This window comes from Ovis canadensis, chromosome 3, assembly GCF_042477335.2.
Source record: "Ovis canadensis isolate MfBH-ARS-UI-01 breed Bighorn chromosome 3, ARS-UI_OviCan_v2, whole genome shotgun sequence".
NCBI lineage: Eukaryota > Metazoa > Chordata > Mammalia > Artiodactyla > Bovidae > Ovis > Ovis canadensis.
In genome coordinates, this window is record NC_091247.1 from 203,141,359 (window position 1) to 203,160,934 (window position 19,576).

General features: G+C 36.3%; 1 protein-coding gene across 3 annotated transcripts in view; it reads right to left on the bottom strand.

The window, feature by feature from the left end:
- PIK3C2G (phosphatidylinositol-4-phosphate 3-kinase catalytic subunit type 2 gamma) overlaps window positions 1-19,576 on the bottom strand; it is a 651,998-nt gene that overhangs the window by 458,620 nt on the left and 173,802 nt on the right. The window lies entirely within an intron of this gene.

Consider the following 19,576-nt stretch of genomic DNA (forward strand, 5'->3'; position numbering starts at 1 on the left):
TTAACTTACCTCTCTGCAAAACTTAAACCCTTTTGTTCACTGTACTTATTTAAAATTTTCGTGTTGTGTCCTACATTGACTCTCTGTGACACTGTACTCTCTGAGTTCAGTGTTAGCTCTTTCTCAAGAATCCTCTGCCATATTGTTCATTACCTACTGGACCCCTTGTCAGAACTTTTCTTCTCATCCATTTTCTGTGTGTAACTTATTTCATACCTCCTATGGCTTAAATTACCATCTACATATCAATAACCCTAACACAGGACCATTCTTATTATTGTCTCCACTTGGAATTTTTTTTAACCTCTAAGAGAAAGTCCAAAACCTAAATCAAAATTCACCCAAAAATCTGCTTTTATTCCAGTGTCTTCTGTGACAGAAAATGGCCCAACAATTCACTCAGTTTCTTAGACCAGAAAAAAAGGGTTTTATCTTTGAGTCTTCCCACACCTTAATTCTTCTATCTCCAGTAAGTCACCAGTTCCTATAGGAGATCTTGCTTCCTTTTTTGTCTACCACCGTCACAATCTTAGTCTAAAATTTTCTAATCCTCTCATCTGCATTGTTGCAGTTTCTCTGAAACTGCTTCCACATTTTCTACAATTCATTCTTGAGTCTTGTAATCCATTTTTTATGTTATACTGTTATATTTAATAGACTAACCATATATCACCTTTGTATATAACAGTGGTTCCTACTGTCTCGGGGTAACATGTATAAATGTTATATATGTAACATTTTTCTGTCCCATTAAATCATTAGGCCATGTTAGTCTTTTCACTTATAACTCAGTACTTAGTGCTTTGCTTCACTCGGAGTAGTTGCTCATTTGCATTTATTGATCAAATGATTTAAATGTTGGAAAAATTATAGTTGAATTATAAGAAAATGACACTCAAAAGTATTTCTGTAATTTTGTGGATTCATTTGGAGGAGGTGGTGGCAATCCACTCCAGTGTTCTTGCCTGGAGAGTCCCATGGACAGCAGAGCTGGACAGACTACGGTCAATGAGGGTCGCAAAGGGTTGGACATGACTGACTGAGTGACTAAACAACAACAACAACAATGTGGATTTATTAATTGCCTTAACAATTATATGTGTGTTAAAGGACAAAAAAACCCATTTTAAATGGTGATTATAATAGTCATTACCTATCAAATACCATTTTCTATCAATGTGTTTTGCAATGGCAAATGATTTTTATTATATTGGCACTAAGGGTCTACTTGAAACTCACAACCACCTGAGACATAAACAAGTTAGATTTATTATGTTTCACTCAAGAAATTGTACTGATTCAAGAAAGATTTTCAGGAGATATAAGTAAAATGGAACTTCAGAAGATATAAATAAAATGTGTATAGAAGGATATGTGAAATAGAAAATTAATCTATAAAATTTATTCCAAACTATTCAAATTGATGGGTCACACAGATACATTATCTAGCCATAATCCGTTTTGCAGAAATTGACATTTTTTTCATTTCCATAGTAGTAGTTAGAGGTATGTTTCATTAAAGCAACTTATACACTAACAAAAGCAGAATATTAAGAAGAGGTGGCAAGAATACACAGAAGAACTGTACAAAAAAGATCTTCACGACCCAGATAATCACAATGGTGTGATCATTCACCTAGAGCCAGACATCCTGGAATGTGAAGTCAAGTGGGCCTTAGGAAACATCACTATGAACAAAGCTAGTGGAGGAGATGGAATTCCAGTTGAGCTATTTCAAATCCTGAAAGATGATGCTGTGAAAGTGCTGCACTCAATAGGCCTGCAAATTTGGAAAACTCAGCAGTGGCCACAGGACTGGAAAAGGTCAGTTTCCATTCCAATCCCAAAGAAAGGCAATGCCAAAGAATGCTCAAACTACCACACAATGGCACTCATCTCACACGCTAGTAAAGTAATGCTCAAAATTCTCCAAGCCAGGCTTCAACAGTACATGAACTGTGAACTTCCAGATGTTCAAGCTGGATTTGGAAAAGGTGGAGGAACCAGAGATCAAATTGCCAACATCCGCTGGATCATTGAAAAAGCAAGAGAGTTCCAGAAAAATATCTACTTCTACTTTATTGACTATGCCAAAGTCTTTGACTGTGTGGATCACAACAAACTCTGGAAAATTCTTAAAGAAATGGGAATACCAGACCACCTGACCTGCCTCCTGAGAAATCTGTATGCAGGTCAGGAAGCAACAATTAGAACTAGACATGGAACAGCAGACTGGTTCCAAATAGCGAAAGGAGTATGTCAAGGCTGTATATTGTCATCCTGCTTATTTAACTTCTATGCAGAGTACAGCATGAGAAACACTGGGCTGGATGAAGCACAAGCTAGAATCAAGATAACTGGGAGAAATATCAATACCCTCAGTTATGCAGATGACACCACTGTTATGGCAGAAAGTGAAGAACTAAAGAGCCTCTTGATGAAAGTGAAAGAGGAAAGTGTTGGCTTAAAACCCAACATGCAGAAAACTAAGATCATGGCATCTGGTCCCATAACTTCATGGCGAATAGATGGAGAAACAGTGGAAACAGTGTCAGACTTTATTTTAGGGGGCTCCAAAATCACTGCAGATGGTGATTGCAGCCATGAAATTAAAAGACGCTTACTCCTTGGAAGAAAAGTCATGACCAACCTAGGCAGCATATTGAAAAGCAGAGACATAACTTTGCCAACAACATCCATCTAGTCAATGTTATGGTTTTTCCTTTAGTCATGTATGGATGTGAGAATTGGACTATAAAGAAAGCTGAGCGTCAAAGAATTGATGGTTTTGCACCGTTGTGTTGAAGAAGACTCGAGAGTCCCTTGGACTGCCAAGGAGATCCAACCAGTCCATCGTAAGGGAAATCAGTCCTGAATATTCACTGGAAGGACTGATGCTGAAGCGGGAGTTGGCGATGGACAGGGAGATCTGGTGTGCTGCAATCCATGGGGCTGCAAAGAGTCAGACACAACTGCATGATTGAGCTGAACTGAACTGTTACACTTTCTTCTGTCTCTGTCATGGAAGTCAGAATTTTCCAGCAAGTGTCACTTTTTGCTGACAACCGTAGTTGATATCCTGTTCTAGTCTTCTGTAGTCTAGCCTGCTGTGTCTTGTCTTAGCTTAAATATGGTCAATATGGCTATCTCATGTTGACTTTTTAAATTTTGGGGTATTTCAAATGAACTGAGTGTTTTTTAATTATTTTAAATTTTTTCTAGAGCCACAGGGGAAGTCTTTAAATGAAGTATCAGTGGTATAATGATGAAATTAAAGATTCAGGTAAGCTGTACCACCTGGTTGTTATTAATAATAATGATTTTGAACATCTTTTGAGCACCACTCTAACACAGTACTCAGTAGACTGCTTTGTTTACATGAATTAACATATCCTCTCAACCTGTGATGTTATTGCTGCCATCTAACAAATGAGAAAACTGAAGCACAGAAAGGTGAATAAACTTACCCAGTGTCTGTGTTCATAGATTTGTTTTAAATGGGAATTTAAAAAAGCAAGTGAGTGATAATTCCATACTAGTATAACATCTAGAGCATGCCAGAATTTAGGCACTGAAAAACAGCATTAACTTAATTGAAACTATCTTTGCTGAAAAGAGTTGGAAATGTAAACATTTTTATTAATAATAATATTTTCCATCCATTTCTCACAGCACTGAAACTTGGAATGAGTGAGAAGCCCTCTTTGAAAAAAATCTCATTATAGTGAGATAAAGGAGAATGATAAATACTTATTCATATTGGAAATGTAATAAAACAGAAACCATATCCAGATCCACTTTTATAATATTAAATTTGGTGATTTTAAGAAATTCCTAATAATTTTATGTCTCTTCTTTACCATTACAGTTCAGAAGATAGACTATATCTTAGTTTAAAAATAAATAAAAATGTGATTGAGTGCCAGCTAGTAAATATATGCAGTCTGCATTAGGAAGTAATGCATAAAATAACTAAAAGTCATATACTTTGACTTTGTGGCAGAATTATACATACTATGTGCTAGCATGCATGCTCAATTGCTCAGTCATGTCCAATTCATTGCAACCCTATGGACTGTAGCCTGCCAGACTCCTCTGTCCATTTGATTTCTGAGGCCAGAGTACTGGAGTGGATTGCCATTTCCTATTCCAGGGGATCTTTCTGGCCCAGGGATCAAATCCTCATCTCCTTGTTAGCAGGTGGATTCTTTATCACTGCGCCACCTGGGAAGCTCTACCATATATATACTACATGGCATCAAATATGTCATAATAGGGATGACATGGCTGTTGGTTCCTGATTTAAATAACACTCTGTCAAATTATAGGAAAAAGCTCTGTGGTAGGCAAAATAATGCCCCCCTTCTCCAGTATTCCCATTCTTAATCCCTGGAACATGTGGATATGTTAGGTTACATGATGAAGAAGAATCAAGGCTCTGAATGGAGTTAAGTTTCCTAGTCATCTGACCTTAAATTAGGAAATTACCTGAATAGGATCAGTACAATCACAAGAGGGCTTACCACTTGGCACAGTGGTAAAGAATCTGCCTGCCAATGCAGGAGACCCAGGTTCAATCTGTGGATCGGGAAGATTCCCTGGAGGAGGAAATGGCAACCCACTCCCATATTCTTGCCTGGGAAATCCCATGGATAGAGAAGTCTGGTGGGCTACAGTCCACGGGGTTGCAAAGAGTCAGACATGACTGAGGGACTGAGCGTGCACACACACACACACACACACACACACACGTACAATCACAAGGATACTTAAAGGAAGAAGAGGTCAGAGTGATACTCCGGAAAGACTCAACCTGATTTTATTGGCTTTGAAGATGGAGTAAGGGGTCCGTGAACAAAGCAATGTGAGCAGCCTCTAGAAGCTAGAAAGGGGAAGGGAATGGATTTCCCCCAGATGCCTCCAGAAGGGAGCACATCCCTTATAACACCTTGATTTTTGCACAGTGATACTTGCGTTGTATTTCCAACCTATAAAATTGTATTATAATAATTTGTGTGATTTTAAGTCACTTAAGTTTGTGATCATTTGTTACACTGGCAACAGAAAATCGATACAACATGAAAACTGGAATGTGATTAATGAATGGACTTGAAGAAAGATAGCAGACCGCACAAAAATGTTTCCCCAGTCTTTGCTGGTAAGTCCAGCTAAATTCAAACAAGGAAGTTCAAAAGTGTTAATAATGACAAATTAATATTCTTCAATAGCTTATAACTTTCTATTTGGTTTGACTTTCAAGAGATCTGTTTTTATTGAAGATTAAATGCTCAGTTGCCCTCAAAGAACAAGTAGAGACAAAACCTGGGTACCTCTCAGAGAAAGGGCAGCCCCTGCCAGCAGCTTCCACTCTGTAAATCTCCTAAGATGCCAATATCATCCAAATAGCCCCAGTGTTCATAATGGGAACAAAAAAATGTTTATTTTACAAAAGAACAAAGAACCTTTCTGCAAATTGTCTGTTCTTGATCCAAAAAGTTCTGGCTGCATTACTGAATCACTGTATCTGCAGGGACAAGATGAGAAGAGGGTGAAGGGTATAAATTATGAGATTGAAGAAACATGATTTTTCTTTCAGATAGCAAGTTGTAACGTGTTGAAAATTTAGCAGTTTTAAAAATATGTATTAATGTCTTGGGAGATAAGTATTGTGCCAGGGTAAGGCATGTCAAAGCATAATCAAGCTAAGGCGTCTGTATTTCAGCAAGGTGGAGGGCAAGCCCACATTATCTGTAGCGGCAAACCTGGGTTCTGAGAAAAGTCTGAGTTGGCTGCATGGTCTGAAATTCCCATCTCTCCATCTTATGAGCCAATTTTATATGTCATGCAGACACTATTTTAGATAGACATAGATCTTTCTCAGCTCAATTTGCTGAATGAATACAGAGAAGACTGTAACTATTTATATATAATTTAATAATATATATAATTAAAGCATATTATGTATAAAATTTGTATTACCTTACTTTTTCCATTTCCAATTTGTGATTGAGTGTTAAGGTAAACATACTATTTTCACGAGCTCTGATTATTTTCCTGTAAGCACAGACAGGAGATACTTAGGAAAAACATTAATTTCCAAGGAGTCTCTATCAGGTGCCTTTTTATGTGAATAATTGACATTTTCTTAATAATGTATAATCCTATAGAAGACACTTCCTATTAGATTGCCTCAAGTACTCTTATGTGGAAAATTTGAAGCTGTCAGTTATGCTTATTTTTGAGGGATATTGACTTGAAAATATCAATTCACTTATTCACACCTCTATTTACTCATTTGCACATTTATTTATTCAGTATGTGTTTTAAAATACATTGTGTCAAGTACTGTGCAAAGCACTGGGAATTTAAAAAAGATAAAGCACAGCTCTTGCCCTCAAGTATTTCACAGACATAAATTGATAATACAGATGTATGAGAATGACTTTAATAGACAAAGTCTTCATTTTGTTTGGTGAAATTTCATATAGAACATCATTAAGATTATTTCGCTTTAGAAAGTGAAGTAAAATTCATAAAGGATATATTTGAGGTTTATATACTGGGTATGTTTTGTTCAGGTCACTGAGACCTGGTTTCAAGAATACTTCTATTCCTAAGTATTGTTAAGGTTTTAGTCTCAAACATGATAAAGTAGTTGAAGCAGTAATTCATTCAATTCCTCCGAGTGTGTCTTAAGAATAAACATGACAATGGAAAGTCAGCCTCCAGCTCTGAGTAACAGCTTTGGGGGAAATTACCTAGTGGGAAAGAAGACTGTTTCAGGGGAAGACAGAGACAGTGAGGGAATATGACACCAACCCAGAAGGGAGGAAATCTTCAGACCCAATCCGGTTAACCCTTGAAATATGACACTCAGTTAGGGCTCCATAAACACAGCCTAGTGGTATTTGGGAAGAACTAACAGTGTTTCGCCTATTAGACAAATCTATTCTGAAAAATTAGGACTAAGAAATTTTATGGGAAGCAGTAGTGGCTGCTGTTTTCTTTGCCTACTTTTGCAACTAATGCGTAGGTCCCCATCCCTTATTTAAGAGTGTTTGGCCAATGCAAAAGGCACGGGTTTGATCCTTGGGTCAGGAAGATCCTCTAGAGAAGGAAATGGCAACTCACTCCAGTTATTCTTGCTTAGGAAATCCCATGAACACAGGAGCCTGCAGGGCTATAATCCATGGGGTTCCAAAAGAGTCAGACACAACTGAGTGACTGAACAACAACATTGAGTGTTCTATTAGTAATGAATGAGTAAATTAGAGGGTTCTGTCAATAATTTACTTGGTTTCCAGAAAAATACTTTACATTAAATTTTAAGTAACAACATTAGGAAAAGACAATTGCAATTTATCAAAGTGGATTGAGAAAGGTTTCAGGAAGAGATGATTCCTAAACTAAGAGAAAAAAGGAGCAGTTTTCCAGACAGGTTTGGCAAAAGGAAGAGGAAGTCCTTGGTTTTCCAGACAGAGACTATTATTTTTGAAAAGTCAAGGAGAAAAATAGGAAGAAAGAAAAATAAAACTAGGAAAGAGGGGATAAAGAAACTGTGAAATGAAAAGATGAAAGATGGACGAAAATGAAGATGTGAAAAGATACTCTGTTGGAACAGAGTACTAGCTGCTGTGTTAGAGCATGAGAAAGACTAACATAGTCTTGTAACCTAAATGGAAAGAGAATTGTCATTAGGTTTTATGGCAGGAACACCTGTGCCAAGTGGATAATTGACTCTTATGTTTAAGATACAAGGAAAGAAATTGGGAACCAAAAATATGTCTTCACTTAACTGATTTCCAAATTAAAATTCCACAAACTGTCATGGCCACATGAGCGCGTAGGGAGTATTGTTTTTATGGACTATTTATTTATAAGCTACTGAAGAATAAACTTCAGGTTAATAAAAAAGATGGAGATACACCAACGTTGAGACTACTGATGAGCATTAAATATACACATACTATCTCGAAGAACTCAGATAGATGAGGGATATAGGAGGTAGTTTAATATGGCCACACTGAAAATGTAGATAGAATTCAACTTTAGCAAAAGGTAGGGAAAATGAAGAGAACATGTACATGTTTTTGGAAGAGTTTTTATTAACCATATGATGACTGTTTTATTACCCTTATAATACTTTCTGTGTAATGCTTGGTAAAACCAACAGTATTCTCAGAAGTGTAGAATTATAACTGAAAGCATCAGAATGAACTCATCAGATTTTTTTTTTTTCAAAAGAAATCACATTTATTTATCTATAGTTTTCTTCATTGGAAAAGTCTAGAAATAAAGCCCATCCAAACAGCAGTGAGCATCTCTACCATCCAGGCTGTGATATAAAAATACCACTTCCTATGAAAAGAAACAAAGCTACTTGAAGTACCACCTGTCTTTGAGAAAAAGGTAGCTAATGTAACATGAGCCTGCTGTTGCTGCTGCTAGGTCACTTCAGTTGTGTCCGACTGTGCGACCCCATAGATCGGAGCCCATCAGGCTCCCCCGCCCCTGGGATTCTCCAGGCAAGAACACTGGAGTGGGTTGCCATTTCCTTCTCCAATGCATGAAAGTGAAAAGTGAAAGTGAAGTCACTCAGTCATGTCCGACTCTTAGCAGCCCCATGGACTGCAGCCTACCAGGCTCCTCCCTCCATGGGATTTTCCAGGCAAGAGTACTGGAGTGGGTTGCCATCGCCTTCTCTAAACATGAGCCTAGGAAATCCTGTTATTCTAGTTAATAAGGAGGTTGTCACAGAATATAGGGATGCACCAATAGAAATTGAGAGCCAGCTTGAAAAGGCTTATGTTGTCCAAAATGTATAATAAACTGAAATGGATGAAAGCATATCAAACATCTTAGATGCCTGAATTCATAATAATACACATTCATACCTACAACTAATTGATTGCCTTTGTATGACACAGGGATAATAAACTACATAATAAAACATACTTTGTCCTTTTTTATATGAAATGATCTAAGTAATAATATGAAATGATTTGAAATAATATGAAATGTTATGAATAATATGAAGTGATCTAAGTAATAAATGAGCCAAAGTTTCTCTTTGTACAAGTACTGCAAAAGATAAGTGAAGAAAGAATGATGAAGCCAGGTTATCAATGTTTTATAGTAAGTCATGAATTATAAAATCTAGGCATCTAGCATTGATCGGAGAAGACAATGGCACCCCACTCCAGTACTCTTGCCTGGAAAATCCCATGAACGGAGGAGCCTGGTGGGCTGCCGTCTATGGGGTCACACAGAGTCGGACACAACTGAAGCGACTTAGCAGCAGCAGCATTGATGGCTGCTAACGTCACAAAAAGAGGAGCAGCTAGGGTTTTGTGCTTTCTTTAAGAGTTCAAAACTACCATGAAGTCTTGCCAACAAAATCTCATCTTAATCTATTTACGTATGCTTCTGGATTCAGTCACCATGCACAAGGGTACAGGATAGAACTAAATCAGGATGGAAACTGATATAGAAAATTAAGCTAGATTCTTCTGCAAATAAATTAGAAGACAAAAAAGAGAGATGAAATACATCAGTTGAAAAAGACTGTGAAAACCCATTCCTGCACCCCTCCAAAGAAATAGAGAATGTAAAACAAAGCCATACACTTTAGGGATACACATTTCAATGATGAAACTATGTAGAAAAGTACAGATGTGACATCAGAAGAGCTGCTTTTCTTGGGGGAGGAAGGGTATTGTAAGAGGGATTGGAGAGGTTTTGGGGGTGGCAAAAAATGCTTATTTCTTGACATATTGGGTGGTTAGAAGGTTGTTCACTTTATTTATAATAGTACATTGAGCTATACATTTGGTTTATGTAGTTGGTAATATCATACATTAAAAAAAAAGAGGAATGGGTGGCCAGATTTATTGGCCATATGGAACTCGAGGACTTGTACAAATCTAAGTAAAGATGCTGAATAAGCATTTGCATATGTAATTCTTCAATTCGGGAGATAAATTTTGTAGCTGGACCCATGAGCCTTGTCTAAGGAGCAGCTGAGGAGTAAAACAGATATAAATGAATCTGAGAATGGAATCCCATTGTGGGGGAAAACCAATTTAATAAATGAATCTAAAAAGAAAAGGTACAGAATAGTCTGAAAGGTAGGAAAAGGAACTCTAAGCCACTGTCACTTCACTTTCTCCACTTTTGATCCTGATAAGAGAGAAAGAAGTGAAAGGCAAGTGACTTCCTTTCAGGAACCTTATTATGAAGTTGCACATATCACTTCTGCTCACATCCATTGGCCTGAATATATATCGCAAGGAAGCCTGGGAAATGAAGTTCCTTACTGTGTTGCCAGGAGACCAGAAGAAGCACAGATATTCTTTTACTAGAAAGAGAAATGATGGAGGAAGTTGAAGTTCTCTGAATAGCCTGGAGTTAGAATGCAAACTGAAGATGCTGAACCAGCTGCACTTAGGAGCAAAAGTCTTTAATGGATGCGGAAAAACAAGGTCAGGGGATGGTAGTAAGTAGAAGGGACATTAGTAGGAGAGCAAAATGTTACGGGATCCTGGTTGTACTTGTCTCCTCTTCTTGATACAATGGTCATGGGAGAATGAACAACTTCCACAGAACTGCAAAGAAGCAGAGTACTTGGAGAGCCAGGGTGACTTTTTGGAAATGGAAGTGAAGAGGCTAAGAAATCAACAGTGCATCTTGCACAGATTAAATCTCAACCAAAGAAATGCCTCTCACTACATATTTTATAAGTATGGATTTCTGCTACTCCTCTTACTTTGAGGGGATATGGAATACAAAACATTGGTTAATTATTCAACTCCAGTTCTTAAAATTTGGCTTCCCTGGTGGTTCAGGTGGTAAAGAATCTACCTGCAATGCAGAAGACCTGTGTTTGATCCATGGGTTGGGAAGATCCCCTGGAAGAGGGCATGGCAACCCACTCTAGTATTCTTGCCTTGAAAACCCCCAGGGACAGAGGAGCCTGGCAGGCTACATGGGATCTCAAAGAGTCAGACATGACTGAATGATGAAAAAAAGCACAGTTCTTAAGATTATCTGTTTAATTTAATTTTAATTAGATTTTTAAATTTTAACTTTTAATTTTAAAAATTTAATTTTTAAATGGAGTATCATGAATATTTTTTTTAATAATGGCAAATACTGCTGTGTTTCTAGTAAAAAACTTGAAACATATTGAAGTTACATATTTAGAATACAAGACCATTCTTTAAAGGGATTTGTATTTATGAAACATTATATATTTTCATCATAAAATACCAACAATAGATTTTTCTCTGTTCTTTAAGACTATTTAGAACTAAAGTATAAACAGTTGTATGAAAGTGAAAGTGCAGTCGTGTCTGACTCTTTGTGACCCCATAGACTATAGTCCACCAGGCTCCTCTGTCCATGGTATTTTCCAGGCAAGAATCCTGGAGTGAGTAGCCATTCCCTTCACCAGGGGATCTTCCTGACACAGGGATCAAACCCAGGACTCCTGCATTGCAGGCAGACTCTTTACCATTAAAGCCGCCAGGGAAACTACCTGGGAGCCACATATAATTAGGCCACATTTCACAGAATCCTGGTCCAAAGTAATTTGGACTACTATAAGTTTTACCTGACCCATAAACTTAATTCTTAAATATTAATATTTTCTTGGAAAACAACAATAGTCCTTAGGGCCATTCTAGGGGCTAACCATGTTCAATGAACCTACAGCAAATAGCTATTCTACTATAACCTCCAATAAATAACTTTTTTCTATTTTGCCTTTTCCTAAACCTGAATCTAGGTTTTTTAATATTTTAAATATAAAAAAGCAAAAATTGTCATATTTGCTGTCTCATCTATCTTAAGCTTCATTGTTATATGCTAATATAATTTACATTTTTTTCTATACATGCAAATGGTTTCTCTTTTGGCTGTGAATGGAAAGTAGCAGAAACAAGTCAATAACAGTTTCTTCTTTGGGGGAACCCTAATAAGGATCTGAAGCTGAAGTGGTAAATAGTTTTATCTCATAAGTAAAATCTCATCACATGGTAGTGGCTTTTCAGGACATGGTTGGAGAATTGTGAGACTGAACAGAACTCAGGAAGCAATGATGCTCCATTACTGCAGTCTGTGTGGATGCAGCAGAAGGGGAGGAGGAGGGATGCTCACCATGTGGTACCCATCAACTGTTCTAATAGCTAGAAACATGTCTGTGTTTTTCAGCAGGTAAATTAAACCTCCAGATGAATTACATATTCAAAATATCAGAGATATTGAAGAGATTTCTACCTAATGATACTTAGTAATCACTAGCACAAGACGTAAGAAATCTAAATTTTAACTGAATCTTTGACAAAATTATTGATATGATGAATTTTTGCTTCTGTGGTGGCTCAGACTGTAAAGGACCCACCTGCAATGCAGGGGACCTGGGTTCAGTCCCTGGGTTGGGAAGATTTGTTGGAGAAAGAAATGGCAACCCACTCCAGTATTCTTGCCTGGAGAATCCCATGAACAGAGGAGCCTGGTGGGCTACAGTCCATGGGGTCACAAAGAGTCGGACACGATTGAACGACTAAGCACAGCACAGCACATGATGAATTTTATTTAAATAATAGTTAAGAGAAAGATCTCAGGAATGTTTTATAAGCCAAGTGTAGGAGAAACCAATAATAATATGATAATATAAATATATTGTTACATTTAATACTTCTAAGGACTTGTTTATTGTGCCAGCTCATACAGTGAGCTATAACACAAGGCATTCCTCTGAGATGCATGTTAATATATACATGTGGTTAAAATAACCATATCTTATTTTAATTATTTAAAACATATATCTGTGGTACAGCCTCTATGGAGACCAATATGGAGGTTCCTTCAAAAACTAAAAATTGAGTTACCATATGATCCAGTCATCCAACTACGGGACATATATCCAGAAAAAGACAAAAGCTCTAACTTGAAAAGATACAGGCACCCCAGTGTTTGTAGCCACACAATTTAAAATAGCCAAGACATGGAAGCAACCTGTGTCCATCAGGAGAGGAATGGATCAAGAAAAGGTGGTGTGTGTTTGCATACATGCACACAAAGGAATATTGTTGTTTAGTCACTAAATTGTGTCCAACTTTTTGAGACCCTGTGGAATATAGCCCATCAGACCCCCCTGTCCATGAAATTTCCCAAGCAAGAATACCAGAGTGGGTTGTCATTTCCTTCTCCATGGGATCTTCCCAACTAAGGTATCAAACTCACATCTCCTACATTGGCAGGGAGATTACTGCTGAATCACCAGGGAAGCCCCAAAGGGATATTACTCAGCCATAAAAAAGAATAAAATGATACTATCTCCAGCAACATAGATGGATCTAAAAATTATCATACTAAGTGAAGTAAGTCAGACAGAAGAAGACAAATCGCATGACATCACTTGTATATGGAATAAAAAAAAATGATACAAATGAATGTAGTTACAAAAAGGAAATAGACTCAAAGACATAGAAAACAAATTTATGGTAACCAAAGGGGGAGGAGGGTGAGGGATAAATTAGGAGTCTGTGATTAACATATACATACACTATATATATATATATATACACACACACACTATATATATATATATATAAAATAGATAAACAAGGACCTACTGTATAGCACAGGGAACTATATTCAATATCTTGTAATAACCTATAATGGAAAAGAATGTAAGAAAGAATGTAGAAATTTAAAAATCAGTCGAGTTGACTTTGTTTAGAGTGGCATCTGGCTGGTAGGGTGTGACTTAAAAAATTAATTAAATATTTTTAAACTAATAAGACAAAGTCTATTCATCGTACAGCATTACCAGCAACAAAGACTGGCAACCATTCACTTGGTTACCCAGATTTTTACCGAATGTGAGACCAAGTAGATCAATCTGAAGTAGAAGGGGAAAAATTGGCTGGCACTTTTAATTATCTTGAATATGGCTTGGTTTATTATCTGAAGGAGAATAAATCTACCAGTCTAACTAATGGGAAAGAAATGACCAATTTCCCTAGTGCTGCCTGACTTGGAGATTCAAAGTCTGAACAACTCTCCCAAAGTGACCAAAAAGAGTATCTGTACTCAGGACCACTTTACTATCCTCCTTTCTACAGCTAAAATTTGTAGTAATACAAAATAGAGTCTACAGTGGCTAAACATTTGGTTTGCTGAATCTGAGAATATGAGAAAAGAAAGTGTCACAAGAAAGTACAAAGGTAGACCACTTCTGGTATAAGAACTATATCTACATTGATTAGAATTACCTAGAAAAATGATTGCCTTCTCAAAGTAGTCAACCAGACCATGATAGCAAGATTGATGAAGTCCAGAATTTAGAGAGATCAAGTGACTGCCAGAGACCAGTAGTTAAACTAAGTCTGTTCACATTTACCATTTCTCTAGTTGAAAATCTGAGAAACATGTTTTAACAGCAACCAAGAAAACAATGAGAGTAATCAGAAGAGTCTACAAACATTATTTATGAGTAATCAGTGGAGAGAATCTTTATTTCTCAAGGATGAGTAACTGGAAAAAAATCGACAGAGGAGATATGAAAATATTCTGCAAGAATATTTTCTTGCAGAAAATGAATAACAAGACACTAGAAGATAAGTTATTTTTGAAAAACACATGCTACAATGCCATGCCGTGCTAAGTCACTTCAGTCATGTCTGACTCTTTGCGACCCTGTGGACTGTACCCTGCCAGATTCCTCTATCCCTGGGATTCTCCAGGCAAGAATACTGGAGTGGGTTGCCATTTCCTCCTCCAGGATATCTTCCCAACCCAAGGATCAATAGCCTACCAGGCTCCTCTATTCCTGGGATTCTCCAGGCAAGAGTACTGGAGTGAGTAGCCGTTTCCTCTACCAAGAGATTTTCCCAACCTAGGGATCAAACCCACGTCTCCTGCATTGGAGGCTGATTTTTGACCACTGAGCCATGTGCTATAATATCCCTAAGTAAATTTTATAAAAACGTAAGCCTTTTTGTTTTTTATAAAAGTAAGAAATGTGTTAAATGAAATAAGATAAAAATAAAATTTTAAGTAATAATAAAATGAAGAAGAAAGATATGGAAGAAAATGGAAAAAAGAGATATGTTAAAGACAAAACAATGAACTATTGACATACATGGAGAAGGAAATGGCACCCCACTCCAGTACTCCTGCCTGGAGAATCCCAGGGATGGGGGAGCCTAGTGGGCTGCCGTCTATGGGGTCACACAGAGTCGGACATGACTGAAGTGACTTAGCAGCAGCAGCATTGACATGCAAAGAAATTAAATATTCAAACATTTAAAATATTCATTAAAAGCAGAATGACAAGCAAATGAAATTTTGAGATAAACTTTGAGAACCATTCTATGAATACAGAGGAAAAGGAGCTAGTGATAGAAATGAATGAGAGGTATCCTTGCAATTGCAAAAGGCAGAGAAAAGATATCTAACATCGTATTATTGAAATGAAATAGAAGTAACACTGAAGATTGCCCCCCCCCAAAAAAAAACTAACTAAACTGAATAAAGCTCTGCATATGCAATATCAAACCTAAATACTTGTGTGGCACACATACAACCAGGAAAAACTGAGGATATATGTAAAATATTTAAACTTTTTAAAGGACAAAGGGAAGAGGAGGGGAGGAAAGGAAGAGGAGGAGGGAAGAAGGTTAATTTGCACATTGTTGTTGTTCAGTCACTAAGTCATGTCTGACTCTTCCCAACCCCGTGTACTGGAGCCTACAGCGTCCCTTTGTGCTTCACTGTCTGCTGGAGTTTGCTCAAATTCATGTTCAGTGAGTTAGTGATGCTATCTAACCATCCAGGCATAGACTTCACCTTTAAACATTAGCTGTCCTAAAACAAGGGAACAGAAGCTACATAATGTTGAGGGTAACTATGTTTTATATCATTTAGTTTGGCGTTTATATGTGAAAATAGTAAAAACATGCATTTGCAGTATGTAAGTGCTCAGAAATCTTTATACACTTCTAATGGAAAAGGTGTACTAGTTGACAAAATTTTAATCAAAATAAAAACTCAGGATTAGAGACCTAAGAGTAGATAGTAAAGATCAGTTAATGTTGACTTAGTCTAAATAATTATAAACAAAATTTTAAATGTAATAAGAGATTAAATTTGGAGATTTAAATAAATCTCGGAAATTATTTGGTATTAACGTTAGGTGAGAAACCATAGACTTATTTCAAAACTGAAAGGCATGTTAAACTTTCTGCCTTAAAAGAAGAAAGGAGATTAAAATATGCTATTTTCATTTTACCAGTGATTAAGAAATAATAATTCATATACAATTATTTGTACACATATATAATTGTAATGTGCCACACAGAATTATTAGTTGAAGAGCAGTGTGTATAATTTTCAAGCCACCAGAACAATAAAAATTTGATAGCATTTTCATTATAATAAGAAGGAAAATAGGAAAAGTATGTATTAAGAATGAAAGCTAGAATTAGGCAAGTAAGTTCAGTGGCATTTCTAATGACAGAAGTATAGATATGTGGAATAAAAAAATTATTATTAAAAAGTGAATGCATTATCATTAAAAAGCAAAACATATTACATTTAAAATATGTAATTTTCAGTTGTGTGGTTTTTGCAGCAGAAACAAAAAGTATGAGAAAGGTTAAAAGTTTTTCCAAGTATGTTGCTCAAACACAGAAATATACAAACAAACGCAAAATGAAGCAGGATAGGAAAATAGAACATAAAGCAGAAATGCATCAAGATAATCTTGTTGCAGTTTCTAAAGATCTTAAAATAAATGTGGACATTTATGCATATATAAAATGTGTTGTCTGGGATTTTGTAACCAACTCAATTTATTAATAATTTTCTGTGCTTAGTCTCTAATTCATGTCCGACTCTTTGCAACCCCATGGACTGTAGCCCACCAGGCTCCTCCGTCTTTGGGATTCTCTAGGCAAGAATACTGGAGTGGGTTGCCATGCCCTCCTGCAGATAATCTTTCCAACCGAGGGATAGAACACAAATCTCCTGCACTGCAGGCAGATTCTTTACTGTCTGAGACACCAGGGAAACCTATTAAATCTTGTATTTATATTTTATATGATTTTCCCTTTTATCTTTCCAAGAATGAATCTTCTAATAAATAGTTAATTAATAAATCATAGCAGAAAAAACTTTTTAGATTTAATTTCTTATTTTATTTTATCTTATTATTTATTATTATTATTTTTTTTTACTTTACAACATTATGTTGATACCCATTCATGACTTTTTAAATGGTGAACTACCCAGAGAGATGTTGTGGGGAGGGAGGTGGGAGGGGGGTTCATGTTTGGGAATGCATGTAAGAATTAAAGATTTTAAAATTAAAAAAAAAAAGTATAAAAAAATAAAAAATAAAAAGAAAAAAAATGGTGAACTATGAATAAAAAGAACATACTTTAAAAATGCAAAAAATACTTTGCACACACTAATGGCCAAATTTTTTAAATGAAGACACACTTAAAAGCTTTCTTTTTCAAATCAAGAATAGGATAATTATTCCTTCTATCAAATTGTTCTAGGAATTCTATTTAATGCAATAAGATCAATGAGGATATAACTGCTAGAAAAGAGAATAGTATTATTATGCATAGATTATGTGTTTATGTATGAAGACTATATTAACTCCTTAGGATATATGAGACATAATATTTCAACATGAGAAGGCTTAAAATTATAAAAATATAAATAAACTTTGGAAGAATTTGTAAATTAATTCAAAACGCTTAATTAGGAAATTGACAAGCTGATCCCATGGTACTTTTGGTACAAGTAAAGCAAAGGATAGAAAAATCATTGGTGAGATTTGAAAAATAATACACCTTTTAAAGATTCAATGATTAAAACAATGTAGAAATTAAATGGTTTTAGACTTAGGCAACAAGGAAGCAGAAAGGAAAATGCATGAACAAAACCTGGCATATATCAATTTTAGTTTATGTTAGACATGAAGGAAATGTTGGGTCTCTTATTAAATGGGGCAGGCACATCTGGTTAATTATTTGAATAAAAAAAATCTTAGCACCATTAAGTATGGATTACAATTATAAAATAAATTCTATAGGGAGTAAAGATCTATAATGTGGAATCATGAGACTCTTGTATCAGTGGTTTCAAGACTACTGTGAAGCACACATTTATTCTCTGTGACTCAGGTTTGTCATTTGTTACAAGAAGTTGTCAGAAAAAATGTCCAGATATGTTTGAGAAATGCTATTATGTTAAGGTAGGGATGCTTTTTTTAAAATAAGATTTTAAAATAAAATTCTTTTTTTTTCTTTGAAGATTTTTTTTTTTTAACTTTACAATACTGTATTGGTTTTGCCATATAGCAACATGAATCCGCCACGGGTGTACATAAGTTCCCACTCCTGAACCGCCCTCCCACCGTCCTCCCCATACCATCCCTCTGGGTTATCCCAGTGCACCAACCCCAAGCAGAGGTATATAGAGGCTTTTGTGATAGCATAGTACTGGAGTAGGGAATGGCAACCCGTTACAGTATTCTTGCCTGGAGAATTCCATGGACAGAGGATCCTGGCAGGCTACATACAGTCCATGGGGTCACAAAGATTCAGAGATGACTGAACAGGCACAAGAGCACAGTTTACTTTTTAAAATTTCAGTAAAGGGCTAGAGTTTGCAATACTTTTAAAACTAATCTACTCAGGACACTTTTCAGAAGCAGTTTTTTTCTGGTCAAGACTCTTGGTCACAGTGGCAAAAGTCAATACAGAAGGGAATGTGATGTGAATTGAGGACAGTCACAACTAAGCCTCTCTTTCTCTCCCTTGGTTCTCTCAGTATATTGGCTTCTGTGTTTTCTGAGCAAATGAACTTTTCCTCCAGGATGGGGAATATGGATAGAGGCTTCCTGGAGACATGTACTTTCTGCATAACAAATGGCATCAGGTTAAACATTTGAAGCAGGGATTTGATTGACCAGGCTTGGGTCTTGGTCACAGGGGTCAGAGGTAGACAGAGGATGAAGTACTAGGGTTAGTGCAGATGGAAACACAAACCTAACTTTATGTCCTGTTCACAGGAGGGTGAAAACCCAGACATGGCCACACCTCTTCCAGTCACACTCATTAATATTTTCTGGAAGATAGTCCTTTAGCATATGTTCTGGGAAATGGTGAATAGGGAGAAAAATGTAATTTAATAATTACATTTGCAAACATTGAAGAATGCTAACTTAGAATGTGTTAGGTATTAGTCTAAGTGCTCTACTTTTAACCTCTTTAATACTCATACAAATATGAGCCTCATGAGAGTCTTTTGAGTAGGCATTATTATTGTCTTCATTTTAGAGGAAATGGAAGCACAAAGAATGTAAACATCTTGTAGAGTTCCTATATAAATAGAAAGTGGGAAAAGGGGAATACATTTTTTTCATGAAAAAAGATTATTATATTTAAATCACTCCTATTCAAAGTTGTGCATTTGTAAGAAGTAATCAGAATGATACCTAAGCAAAAATATCACAACAAAACAGGAAGCCGGTATGATCAGGAAAATAAATCGG